The sequence below is a fragment of the Chlorocebus sabaeus genome, chromosome 17 (assembly GCF_047675955.1).
Source record: "Chlorocebus sabaeus isolate Y175 chromosome 17, mChlSab1.0.hap1, whole genome shotgun sequence".
NCBI lineage: Eukaryota > Metazoa > Chordata > Mammalia > Primates > Cercopithecidae > Chlorocebus > Chlorocebus sabaeus.
This window is the reverse complement of record NC_132920.1, coordinates 73,036,532-73,048,813: the sequence shown is the minus strand read 5'-3', so window position 1 is coordinate 73,048,813 and position 12,282 is coordinate 73,036,532. Positions and strand designations below refer to the sequence as shown.

The 12,282-nt window shown below is 45.1% G+C and overlaps 1 non-coding gene and 1 pseudogene across 1 annotated transcript; both read left to right on the top strand.

Annotated features, from left to right (window-relative positions):
* Positions 1–212: 212 nt before the first annotated feature.
* On the top strand, positions 213–313 carry LOC119620213 (small nucleolar RNA U13). The gene has a single exon (XR_005236689.1). It is a non-coding gene; the product is annotated as a small nucleolar RNA U13 (small nucleolar RNA).
* A 2,788-nt stretch (positions 314–3,101) lies between these two features.
* LOC103243901 (small ribosomal subunit protein eS6-like) lies at positions 3,102–3,848 on the top strand (annotated as a pseudogene).
* The last annotated feature ends 8,434 nt before the right edge of the window (positions 3,849–12,282 follow it).

Sequence of the window (12,282 nt, the reverse complement as noted above, 5' to 3'; positions counted from 1 at the left end):
TTTAAATGGTTGTAATCCACAAAATTAAAAATTTTTTTTTATTTAAATAGAGATGGGGGTTCCCAGTATGTTGCCCAGGCTGGTCTTGAACTCCTGGACTCAAGTGATCCTCCCACCTCCACCTCCCATAGTGCTGGGGTTACAGGCCTGAGCCACTGCGCTCGGCTCACAAAATGTATTTAATGGACCACAGCTTAAAGATCATTGACTTGATCCTTTTGTAAGTCATAAGTGTGATTGGGTTTTCATGCCCTTGTGTCAAACGTGTCTCCCTCAAACCTTGTTACAAAGTGGGCACACTACCCACCTGATGTGAAAAATAAAGAGAAAAAGATCGCTGGCTTGAGAGACATTCATTGCTCTACACAGTCTTCTGGATGTTTGCTATAGTTTTTTTGTTTTATTTTGTTTTGTTTTTGACCTCTGTCACCTAGGCTGGAGTGCAGTGGTTCGATCACTGCTCACTTGTAGATTCAACCTGTTGGACTCAAGCAATACTCCCACCATAGCCCCCCGAATAGTTGGGACTACAGGTGTGTGCCACCATGCCAGGCTAATTTTTTTGTAAAGACAAGACCTCCCTGTGTTGCCTGGGCTGGTATCGAACTTCTCCTACCTTGGCCTCACACAGTTCAGGGATTACAGGCATGAGCCACAGTTCCTGGCCTGCCATAATTTTAGAGCCAAGGAAATAAATTGAATAGATTCCTGAAGTATTACCGTCAGTGCAGCCTGGTTCTGTGGCCAGACATACTACTCCAGGGCTTCAGGCCAGCTGCAAGTGCACTCCTTTGATGAGGGTCTTTGAATTATCTGAACAAATTTCAGTTTAGGCCAGGAGGGATAGCTCATACCTGTAATCTCAACACTTTAGGAGGCCTGGGCGGAGGATCTCTTGAGCCCCAAGGTTCGACACCAGTCTGGGTAACATAGTGAGTCCCTGCCGGGTGTGGTGGTACAGGCTGTAGTTCCAGCTACTCAGGAGGCTGAGGTGGGAGGATCACTTGAGCCAGGGAGATTGAGGCTACAGTGAGCCGAAATGCCGAAATGGTGTCACTGCACTCCAGTCTGGGCAACAGAGTAGAGACCCCATCTTAAAAAAAAAAAAAATTGTTTTTTAGTTCAATCCTCCATCACACACAGTGGACACCAGGCCAGGCGTGGTGTGGCTCATGTCTGCAATCCCAGCACCTTGGGAAGGTGAGGCAGACAGATCACTTGAGGTCAGGAGCTCGCGACCAGCCTGGCCAACATGGTGAAACCCCATCTCTAATAAAAATGCAAAAAATATTGACTGGGCGCAGTGGCTCATGCCTATAGTCCCAGCATTTTGGGAGGCTGAGGTGGGCAGATCACAAGGTCAAGAGATCGAGACCATCCTGGCCAACATAGTGAAACTCCATCTCTATTAAAATTACAAAAATTAGCTGGGCGTGGGGGCATGCGCCTGTAGTCCCAGCTACTTGGGAGGCTGAGGCAGGAGAATTGCTTGAACCCGGGAGGCGGAGGTTGCAGTGAGCCGAGATCATGCCACTGCACTCCAACCTGGCGACAGAGTGAAACTCTGCCTCAAAAAATAAATAAATAAATAATACAAAAAAATAATTAGCCAGGCATGGTGGTGGGTGCCTTGTAATCCCAGCTACTTGGGAGGCTGAGGCAGAAGAATTGCTTGTACCTGGGAGGCGGAAGTTGCGGTGAGCTGAGATCGCGCCACTACACTCCAGCCTAGGTGACAGAATGAGACTGTCAGAAAAAAAACAAACCTAACAACCCACAGTGGACACCTATTTTAATGCTATTTCAATCACAGTGCCTCAGATTGAAAAAAGAAAGTACAAGACCTGGTCCATCCTGAGCTGAATGGGTTAACTCATATTCAGTTAACTATATTAGCTCTTAATGCCATCATCTCTGGAGAAATATGAATAAAGCGCTACTAGATTACCTAGGAAAAGGTGGGGTGGGGTGGCTCACACCTGTAGTCCCAGCACTTTGGGAGGCCCAGGCGGGCAGAGCATGAGGTCAAGAGATCGAGACCATCCTGGCCAACATAGTGAAACCCCATCTCTACTAAAAATACAAAAATTACCCGGGTGTGGTGGCGTGCACCTGTAGTCCCAGCTACTTGAGAGGCTGAGGCAGGAGAATTGCTTGAACCCAGAAGGCAGAGGTTGCAGTGAGCCGAGATTGTGCCACTGCGACAGAGCGGGACTCCATCTCAAAAAAAAAAAAGAAAAAAAGGATTACCTAGGAAATAGGCCAGGCACCATGGCTCACGCCTGTGATCTCAGCACCTTGGGAGGTTGAGGTGGGTGGATCACCTGAGGTCAGGAGTTCAAGACTAGCCTGACCAACATGGTGAAACCCCATCTCTACTAAATACAAAAAATTAGCCAGGCATGGTGGCACATGCCTGTAATCCCAGCTACATGAGAGGCTGAGGCAGGAGAATTGCTTGAACCTGGGAGGCAAAAGTTAGCAGTGAGCCAAGATTGCGCCATTGCACTCCAGCCTGGGCAACAAGAGCGAAATTCCATCTCAAAAAAAAAAAAGATAAAAAACATTAAATAAATGTTAGGCATTTAATCTCCATTCTCTAATCTTTAATCTGAAATGGGTAGTATTAACAATCTTTAGAAAGGAATTTCGTTGGATTCAACTTGCTGGGATTTTGTTGAGGATTTTTGCATCTATGTTAGTCAGAAATATTGGTCTGTACTTTTCTTGTAATGTCTTTGACTGGTTTTAGTATTAGGGTAATGCTGGCCTCATAGAATCTCTTCCAGAAAGTAGAAGCAGAGAGATACTTCCTAACTCATTCTATGAGCAAAATTATCCTAACACTGAGAGTGAACCCTCATGTAAACTAGGAACTTTCAACAGCCAGGAAGGAGATACCCATCAAAGACAATAACCATGACTCATAAACAGTGGCTTCCAGTGCTTTGAAGAAACCTCAGGTGCTTGTCACTGACCTGTGTTCCTTAACTAAGAAATGGGAATATGTGGGCTAAGAAATAGTTTCTCTTGATAAACAATTAACACTTAAGAAAACCTCTCCTTTTCATGGTGCCTCAGAGACAATCAGTTGCTTCAAGATGAAGCTGAATGTTTCCTTCCCAGCCTCTGGCTGCCAGATCTCTTTGAAGTGGATGAGGATTGCACACGTCATACTCTTTCTGAGAAGCTATAATGACAGATGTTGATGCTGATGCTCTAGGTGAAGAATGGAAGGGTTATATGGTCAGAATCAGTGGTGGGGACAACTGATGAGGCTTCCTCATGAAGCAGGGTATTTTGACCGAAGACCGTGTCCGCCTGCTACTGAATAAGGGCTATTCCTGTCCTCCAAGGAGAACTGAAGAAAGAATGCACAAATCTGTTCAAGGTTGTATTGTGGATGCCAGTCTGAGTATTCTTAACTCAGTTATTGTTAAAGAGAGAGAGAGAAGGCTAATCCTGAACTGCCTGATAATATATGCTGCCTCATTCCCTGGGACCCAAAAGAGCTAGCAGAATCCAAAAACTTCAATTTCTCTAAAAAGATGATGTCCACCAATATGTTATAAGAAAGCTCTTTGTTATAACAAAGGGGAGACACATAGGGCCAAAGCACCCAAGACTCAGTGTCTTGTTACTCCTCATGTCCCGCAACACAAACACCTGGGTTATTGCTCTGAAGAAACAACCTACTAAAAAAAAATAAGGAAGAGGCCACAGAATATGCTAAACTTTTGGACAAGAGAATAAAGGAAGCCAAAGAAAAACACCAGGAACAAATTGCCAAGAGACACAGACTGTCCTCTCTGAGAGCTTCTACTTCTGAGTCCAGTCAAAAATAAGAGTTTTGGCCAAGTGCAGTGGCTGACGCCTGTAATCCCAGCCTTTGGGAGACCAAGGCAGGCGGATCACCTGAGGTCAGGAGTTCGAGACCAGCCTGGCCAACATGGTGAAACCCCCTCTCTACTAAAAATACAAAAAAAAAAAAAAAAAAATTAGCTGGGCATGGTGGCAGACGCCTGTAGTCCCAGCTATTTGAGAGGCTGAGGCAGGAGAATCACCTGAACCCGGGAGGCGGAGGTTGCAGTGACCCGAGATCGCACCATCACACTCCAACCTGGGCGACAAGAATGAAACTCCATCTCAAAAAAAAAAAAGAGTTTTTGGGTAACAGGGTAACAAATAAGATCAAACCTCATAAAAACAAAACAAAAAAGCAAAATAACCAATAAAGTAGAGTAACTATTTACATAGTATTAGATATTACAGGTAATCCAGAGATGATTTACAGTATAAGGGAAGCTCTGCATAGGTTATATGCAAATACTATGCCATTTTACATGAAGAATTTGAGCAACCCTGGGATTAAGTATCTTTGGAGGTCTGGGACCAATACCCCCAGAATCTCGAGAGGACAATACTTGCTGTGAACCTAAAATTGTTCTAAAAGATAGTCTAAAAAAGGAATTTTGTGTCTGTCAAGCTTTTCATTTTTGTTTTGTTTTTAATTGGATTAGCTGTTTCCTTGAGTTTGGGCAGTGGATTAGTAAATAACTTTTTTTTTTTATTTTTCTGTCAGCCAGGCTGGAGTGCAGTAGTGGGATCTGGGCTCAGCACAACCTCCACCTCCCGGATTCAAGTGATTCTCCTGCCTCAGCCTCCTGAGCTGCTGGAACCACAGGCGCGCCACCACACCGGCTAATTTTTGTATTTTTACTAGAGACGGGGTTTTATTGTGCCGACCAGGCTGGTCTCTAACTCGTGGCCCCAAGTGATCTGCGCCCGCGGATTTAACATTTTGATACTCTGTTCTCACGTGGTGAGGAAAGATATCTAAAACGGTAATTCCAGGTAACACGAATATTTTTAGTTCTGTATTTTAAATTTTTCACAACATAGAGCAAAATGAGTTGCTTTTTTAGACCTGTGACAGCCTAAGCCTAAGCCTTTTGCGATAAAAAGCAGTGGAATCTCTTATCCTAAATCCCAGCTTGGTCTAGCACCTAGAAAAGCATTCACTAAGCAAGTAGAAATTGGATATGCCTGCGGGGCTTTCAAGTTCCATCTACCGCCTACTTTTCACCACCAGACACGGAAAAAAAAGGATGAAAAGGAGGAGTTCACGCCCAATTTTGACCTGAAGGCAGAACATTTCCACCAGCTTGCATTTTTGCCTCGGGTGTGACCTGAGGGAGTTGACCGCCAGTTCCCGAGTAGAGCGGGGACTTCTGCTCCTGGGGTAGAAGCTGAATCAGTCGCCCCAGGTCCTCGGTGCCATTTCCCTCCGGCAAGCCTCAATCTCAGAAGGGGAGCCCTGGCCTTTCTCCTCCGCCTGCCGGGTGGTTTCTTCTGAGCCTCCGGCGTCCTCAAAGCTCCCGGGTCTGCACTGGGGCTAAGTGGCCTGCCTTCTCCACGCAGCTCCCCTGGATAGCTCCGCGCCAGAGGCACCGCCCCAGGTTCCAGGTCGCGCCATGACTTTCCTTAGCATCTGCACCAATGCGGGATCCCTGAGTGAGTACCCCCAATGTGGGTTTGGCGCAGCTAGGAGAAGGAACGGTCCCTCTACCCTCCGAGAACATACTCCTCCGACTCCGCCGGGCAAGGAGCCACTTGGCCACAAGGAGGCAGCAAACACCGCACCCTTGGCTCTCGGAGCAGCAGGTGCTGACTTTGGAAAATCTCCTTAGGTTTTCACTGACCACCTGGGCTAGAGAATGTGGCACTGTCTTATATTGGGCACCTACAACCTGCCAGACTCATTTAATTCTTAGAAAACTCCTGTGAGATGGATGGGAGTATCCCCATTTCACGATGAAGAAACTGAAGTCAGAGGAGCCCAGTACTCGGGAACCGAAGTGGAGGTGATGCCAAAGCTGGGCATTTTCTGTTCGGCCACTTTGCCTCTCAGGAACCCATGGGTGCACTTCCCAGGAGGAAGGGGATTCCAGCCTCCAGCTGCCATCCCTTTTTCAAGAAAAAAAGCCATGGCTACTGGCATTAGGATAGATAACTTTGGCTTTAAGGTGATTTTAGAATTAACGTTCACTGCATACATTTGGAAAAATAAAAATATTACCCAGAGATAAATTTAGTCCTTCTGTTTTCTTCTAGGCAAACTTTTGAGATTCTACTAGATATTCAATTTTGCACTCTGACTTTTCCCCTTAAATTTTATAAAATAAACATTTCCTATGTTGTTAGACATATAATTTTTTGTTATACATTCTTCGCTGTTTATAATTTGTATTTTCATTTCACTTTGGGGGAGGGTGAGGCATAACGATTTTTTCTCACTAGAAGAAGTTTTAATTCCATTTTTGTCATGCCCAGTGCAGTGGCTCACGCCTGTAATCCCAGCACTTTGGGAGGCCGAGGCAGGCGGATCACCTGAGGTCAGGAGTTCGAGACCAGCCTGGCCAACATGGCAAAATCCTGTCTCTACTAAAAATACAAAAATTAGCTTGGTGTGGTGCCGCATGCCTGTCGTCCCAGCTAATGGGATGGCTGAGGCACGAGAATCACTGGAACACGGGAGGCGGAAGTTGCAGGTGAGCCCAGACTGTGCTACTGCACTCCAGCATGGGCAACAGAGCAAGACCCTGTCTCAAAATAAGTAAAATAAAATAAAATAAAATTCTAATGTTATCAGAACTATCATCGTTCCCTTATGGTGGCAGCCTTTGGAGCCATGATTTGGAAGGGTCTGATTTTACCCTCAAATTATATAAACATTAATACAAAAAATTAGCTGGGTGTGTCGGCACGTGCCTGTAGTCCCAGCTACTCGGGAGGCTGAGGCAGGAGAATCATTTGAACCCAGGAGGTGGAGGTTGCAGTGAGCCAAGACCATGCCACTACACTCCAGCCTGGGAGACAGTGGGAGATTCCGTCTCAATCAATTAATCAATAGGTTAAATAAATAATTATATAAACATGAATACTCACATTAATCCAGCACTGCTTTTATTTTTATATTTATTTTGTTTTTGAGACAGAGTTTTGCTCTTGTCACTCAGGCTGGAGTGCAGTGGTGCTATCTCGGCTCACTGCAACCTCCGCCTCCCATGTTCAACCAATTCTCCTACCTCGGCCTCCGGAGTAGCTGGGATTACAGGCACCTGCCACCACACCTGGCTGATTTTTTTTGTTGTACTTTTGTTAGAGACAGGGTTTCACCATGTTGGCCACGCTGGTCTCAAACTCCTGACCTCAAGTTATCCATCCACCTCGGCCTCCCAAAATACTGGGATTGTAGGTATGAGCCACCGTGCCTGGTGGCTGATATTTTTGCTTTCTTAATAGTTACAAAGTTTTGAATTTTGATGGCTCCCACTTACTAATTTTTAAAATCAGTTTTGCTTTTTACGTTCTATGTTGTTAAATATATATATGTGTGTGTGTGTGTGTGTGTGTGTGTGTATAGCTATCTTTAAGCCATGAGCATGAAGGTTTACTTTTCTGTTTCTGTTTTCTGTTGAGTTTTGGTTTTAGCCCTTTCATTGAGCTCTGCCGTTTTTGTGGTTTTTTTTTTTTTTTTTTTTTTTTTGAGACGGAATTTTGCTCTTTACTCGTCTCCCAGGCTGGAGTGCAATGGTGCAATCTTGGCTCACTGCAACCTCCGCCTCCTGGGTTCAAGTGATTCTCCTGCCTCAGCCTCCCGAGTAGCTGGGATTACAGGCGCCTGCCACCATGCCTGGCAAATTTTTAATAGAGATAGGATTTCACCACGTTGGCCATGCTGGTCTTGAACTCATGACCTCAGGTGATCCACCCGCCTTGGCCTCCCAAAGTGCTGGGATTACAGGCGTGAGCCATCGCACCTGGCTGCAGTTCTTTTTTGAGTTAATTTTTATGTCTTGAGGTAAGGGTCTAAATTCATCTTCTGAGTCTTCTAGTCCATGAATGAAATAACTCTCCATTTATTTACATCTTTAATTCTTTTATCAATGTTTTGTAGTTTTCAAGTTATATACTTATTAAACTTGTAAAAGTATTTAGATTTTGTGTATATTGATTTTGTATTCTGCAACCTTACTGAACTCATTCTATTTGTTTGTTTTTTGGTGGATTCCTTAGGATTTCCTACATAGAAAAGCATGTTGCTGGCCCAGTGTGGTGGCTCATGCCTGTAATCCCAGCACTTTGGGAGGCCAAGGCAGGCAGATCACCTGAGGTGGGGAGTTCGATACCAGCCTGACCAACATGGAGAAACCCTGTCTCCACTAAAAATACAGAATTAGTCAGGCATGGTGGCACATGCCTGTAATCCCTGCTACTCAGGCGACTGAGGCAGGAGAATCGCTTGAACCTGGGAGGCAGAAGTTGCAGTGAGCCAAGATCATGCCGTTGCACTCTAGCCTGGGCAACAAGAGCAAACCTCTGTCTCAGAAAAAAAAAAAAAAAGAAAAGTATGTTGTTGGTATTCTTTAGTATGCGTGGCTTCTATTTCTTGCCCGATTGCACTGGCTAGAACCTTCAGTACAATGTTGAATAAAAGTGAAAGTAGCCATCTTTGCCTTCTTCCCGATCTTTCAGGGGGAAGGAATTCAGTCTTTTTACCATTAAGTATCATACGTAATGTTAGCTGTGGGCTTTTTGAAAATAGCTTTTGGCGGAGCACAGTGGCTCACACCCGTAATCCCAGCACTTTGGGAGACCGAGGTGGGTGGATCACGAGGTCAGGAGTTCGAGACCAGCCTGGCCAACATGGTGAAACCCCGTCTCCACTAAAAATACAAAACATTAGCCAGGTGTGGTGGCAGGCGCCTGTAATCCCAGCTACTTAGGATGAGGCAGGAGAATCGCTTGAACTCAGAATGCGGAGGTTGCAGTGAGCCAAGACCGCGCCACTGCACTACAGCCTGGTCAATAAAGCGAGACTCCACTCCACCTCAAAAAAAAAATAACAGAAAGAAACAAAGAAAAAGAAAATAGCTTTTATTTAGGCTGGGGAAGAGACTTTGTATTCCTAGTAGTAGGTGTTGATTTTGTAAAATGCATTTGCTGCATCTCTTGAAATGTTCATGTAGTTTTTGTCCTTTATTCTATTAATATGGCATATTAATTGACTTTTTATTTAATCAAGCCATGCATTCCTGGGATAAATCCCCTTGCTCATGATATGTAATTTTTGTTTTAATAATGCTGAATTCCATTTGCTTTTTTTTTTTTTTTTTTTTTTGAGACACAGTCTCGCTCTGTCGCCCAGGCTAGAGTGCAGTGGTGCGATCTCGGCTCACTGCAAGCTCTGCCTCCTGGGTTCACGCCATTATTCTGCCTCAGCCTCCCAAGTAGCTGGAACTACAGGCACCCGCCACCACGCCCGGCTAATTTTTTTTGTATTTTTAGTAGAGATGGGGTTTTACCATGTTAGCCAGGATGGTCTCAATCTCCTGACCTCGTGATCCGCCTGCCTCGGCCTCCCACAATGCTGGGATTACAGGCATGAGCCACCGCGCCTGGCCTCCATTTGCCTTTTTTAAGACAGGTTTGAGGCCGGGCGTGGTGGCTACACCTGTAATCCCAGCACTTTGGGAGGCCGAGGCGAGTGGATCACCTGAGGTCAGGAGTTCGAGAGCAGCCTAGCTAACATGATAAAACCCTGTCTCTACTAAAAATACAAAAATTAGCCAGGCGTGGTAGCACGTGCCTGTAATCCCAGCTACTCAGGAGGCTGAGCTAGGAGAATTGCTTGAACCCGGGAGACACAGGTTGCAGTGAGCCGAGATTGAGCCACCGCACTTCAGTCTAGGTGACAGAGTAAGACTCTGTCTCAAAAAAAAAAAAAAAAAAAAAGACAGGTTTGTTTGTCTTGTTGCCAAGGCTGGGAGGCTGAGGCAGGCTGATCACTTGAGCCCACGAGTTCAAGTGATGGAGTGCAGTGGCACAATCATGGCTCAACACCTGGAACTCCTGGGCTCAAGTGATCCTCCCACCTAGGCCTCCTGAAGTGCTGAGATTGCAAAAAAGCCACCATACCCAAGTTTGCTCATTTTTTTATTTAAGATTTTTGCATCTTTATTAATAGGAATATTGGTCTGTAGTGTTTTTTTTCTTGTGATGCCTTTGATTATGGTATTAAGGTGATGCTGATATAATGAATGGGAAGTGTTCTTTCATCTTCTATTTTTTGGAAGAGTTTGAAAGATTGGCATTAGTTCTCCTTTAAATACTTGGTTGGATTCATCAGTAAAACCATCTGGGCTTGAGGGAAATGTTGTCATTACTAATTCAATCTCTTATGACAGGTTTATTCAGATTTTCTATTTATTCTGAGTAGTTTATGTTTTTCTAGGAACTTATTCATTCCATCTAGGTTATCTAATTTATGTCATATAGTTGTTCATATCTGTAAGGTCAGTAAGGTGAGTAATAATGTCCTCCATTCATTCATTTATGTTTTATTTTTACTATATTTATTTAGAGACAGGGTCTCACTCTTGCCTGGGCTGAAGTGCACTGTCATGATTTTGGCTCACTGCAGCCTTGACCTCCTTGGCTCAAGTGATCCTCCTGCCTCAGTCTCCCAAGTAGCTGGGATTACAGGCATGTGCCACCACACCTGGCTAATTGTTGTATTTTTTGTAGAGATAAGGTTTCATTATGTTGCCCAGGCTGGTCTTGAATTCCTGGGCTCAAGTGATCTGCCTACCTCAGCCTCCCAAAGTGTGATTACAGGTGTGACCCACTGCACCAGATTCTCACATTCATTTCTGATCTGAGTAATTTGAGTCTTTCCTTGGTTATTCTGTCTAAAGGCTTGCCAGTTTTATCTTTTTAAAGAACCCAGTTTTTATTTTTCTCTATTTTCTAAATAACTTTTACTCTAATCTTTATTACTTCCTTCTTGCACTGACTGCATTGATTTTATTTTATTTTAAGATTGAGTCTCGCTCTGTCACCCAGGCTGGAATGTGGTGGCACAATCTCAGCTCACTGCAACCTGTGCCTCCTGGGTTCAAGTGATTCTCCTGCCTCAGCCTTCTGAGCAGCTGTGACTACAGGCGTGCACCACCACACCCGGTTAATTTTGTATTTTTAGTAGAGAGAGGGTTTCACCATGTTGACCAAGCTAGTCTCAAACTCCTGACCTCAAGTGATCCACCCACCTCATCCTCCCAAAGTGCTGGGATTACAGGTGTGAGCCACCGTGCCCTGCCCCTGCATTGATTTTAGTTTGTTCTTCCTTCCTGGTCATTTTCCCTGTTGTTAGCCCACACTAAATAAGACTATGTCTCCTGGCTCCTGGATGATTTTGTCAACTACTTGATCAAGAAACTAGAAGCAGTTTCTACAATTCCCTTAGTGTTACTGGCCCTAAGAAATCTTTTAGGTGACCTGCTTGTATAGATGGTTTCTTCTACTTCAGATTTACAGCCAGGTGTGGTGGCTCACACCTGTAATCCCAGCACTTTGGGAGGCCCAGGTGGGCAGATCCCTTGAGGCCAGGAGTTGAGACCAACTTGGCCAACAGGGGGAAACCCCTTCTTTATTAAAAAAAATACAAAAATCAGACATGCATGGTCACTCATGCCTGTAGTTCCAGTTACTTGGAAGGCTAAGCATGGGAGGTGGAGGCTGCAGTGAGCTGAGATTGTGCCACTGCACCCAATCCTGGGTGACAGAGTCAGATCCTGTCTCAAAAAAAAAAAAAAGTTAAAAACCACTGAGCATATGGGCTCACCACACTTTGGGAGGCTGAGGCAGGAGGATTGCTTGAGGCTGGGAGTTCAAGCTCAGCCTGGGCAACATAGTGAGATGCCATCTCTATAAAAACAAAAACTAGCAGGGCATGGTGGTACATGCCTGTAGCCCTAGCTACAACAAACAAACATAGTAGGCTGGGTGTGGTGGCTCATGCCTATAATCCTCTCACACTTTGGAAGGCCAGGGCAGGAGGATCACTTGAGCCCAGGAGTTTGAGACCAGTCTGGACAACATGGTGAGACCGGCTCTCTACAAAAAATTTTAAAATTAGCCAGGTGTGGCTGGGCACGGCTCATGCCTGTAATCCCAGCACTTTGGGAGGCTGAGGCAGGTGGATCACTAGGTCAGGAGTTCAAGACCAGCCTGGCCAATATAGCAAAACCCCATCTCTACTGAAAATACAGAAATTAGCTGGGCATGGTGGCGTGTGCCTGTAATCCCAGCTACTTGGGAGGCTGAGGCAGGAGAATCACTTGAACCCGGGAGGCAGAGGTTTTGGTGAGCTGAGATCACGCCACTACATTCCAGCCTGGGCAACAGGGCGAGACTCTAGCTCAAAAAAAAAAAAAAAAA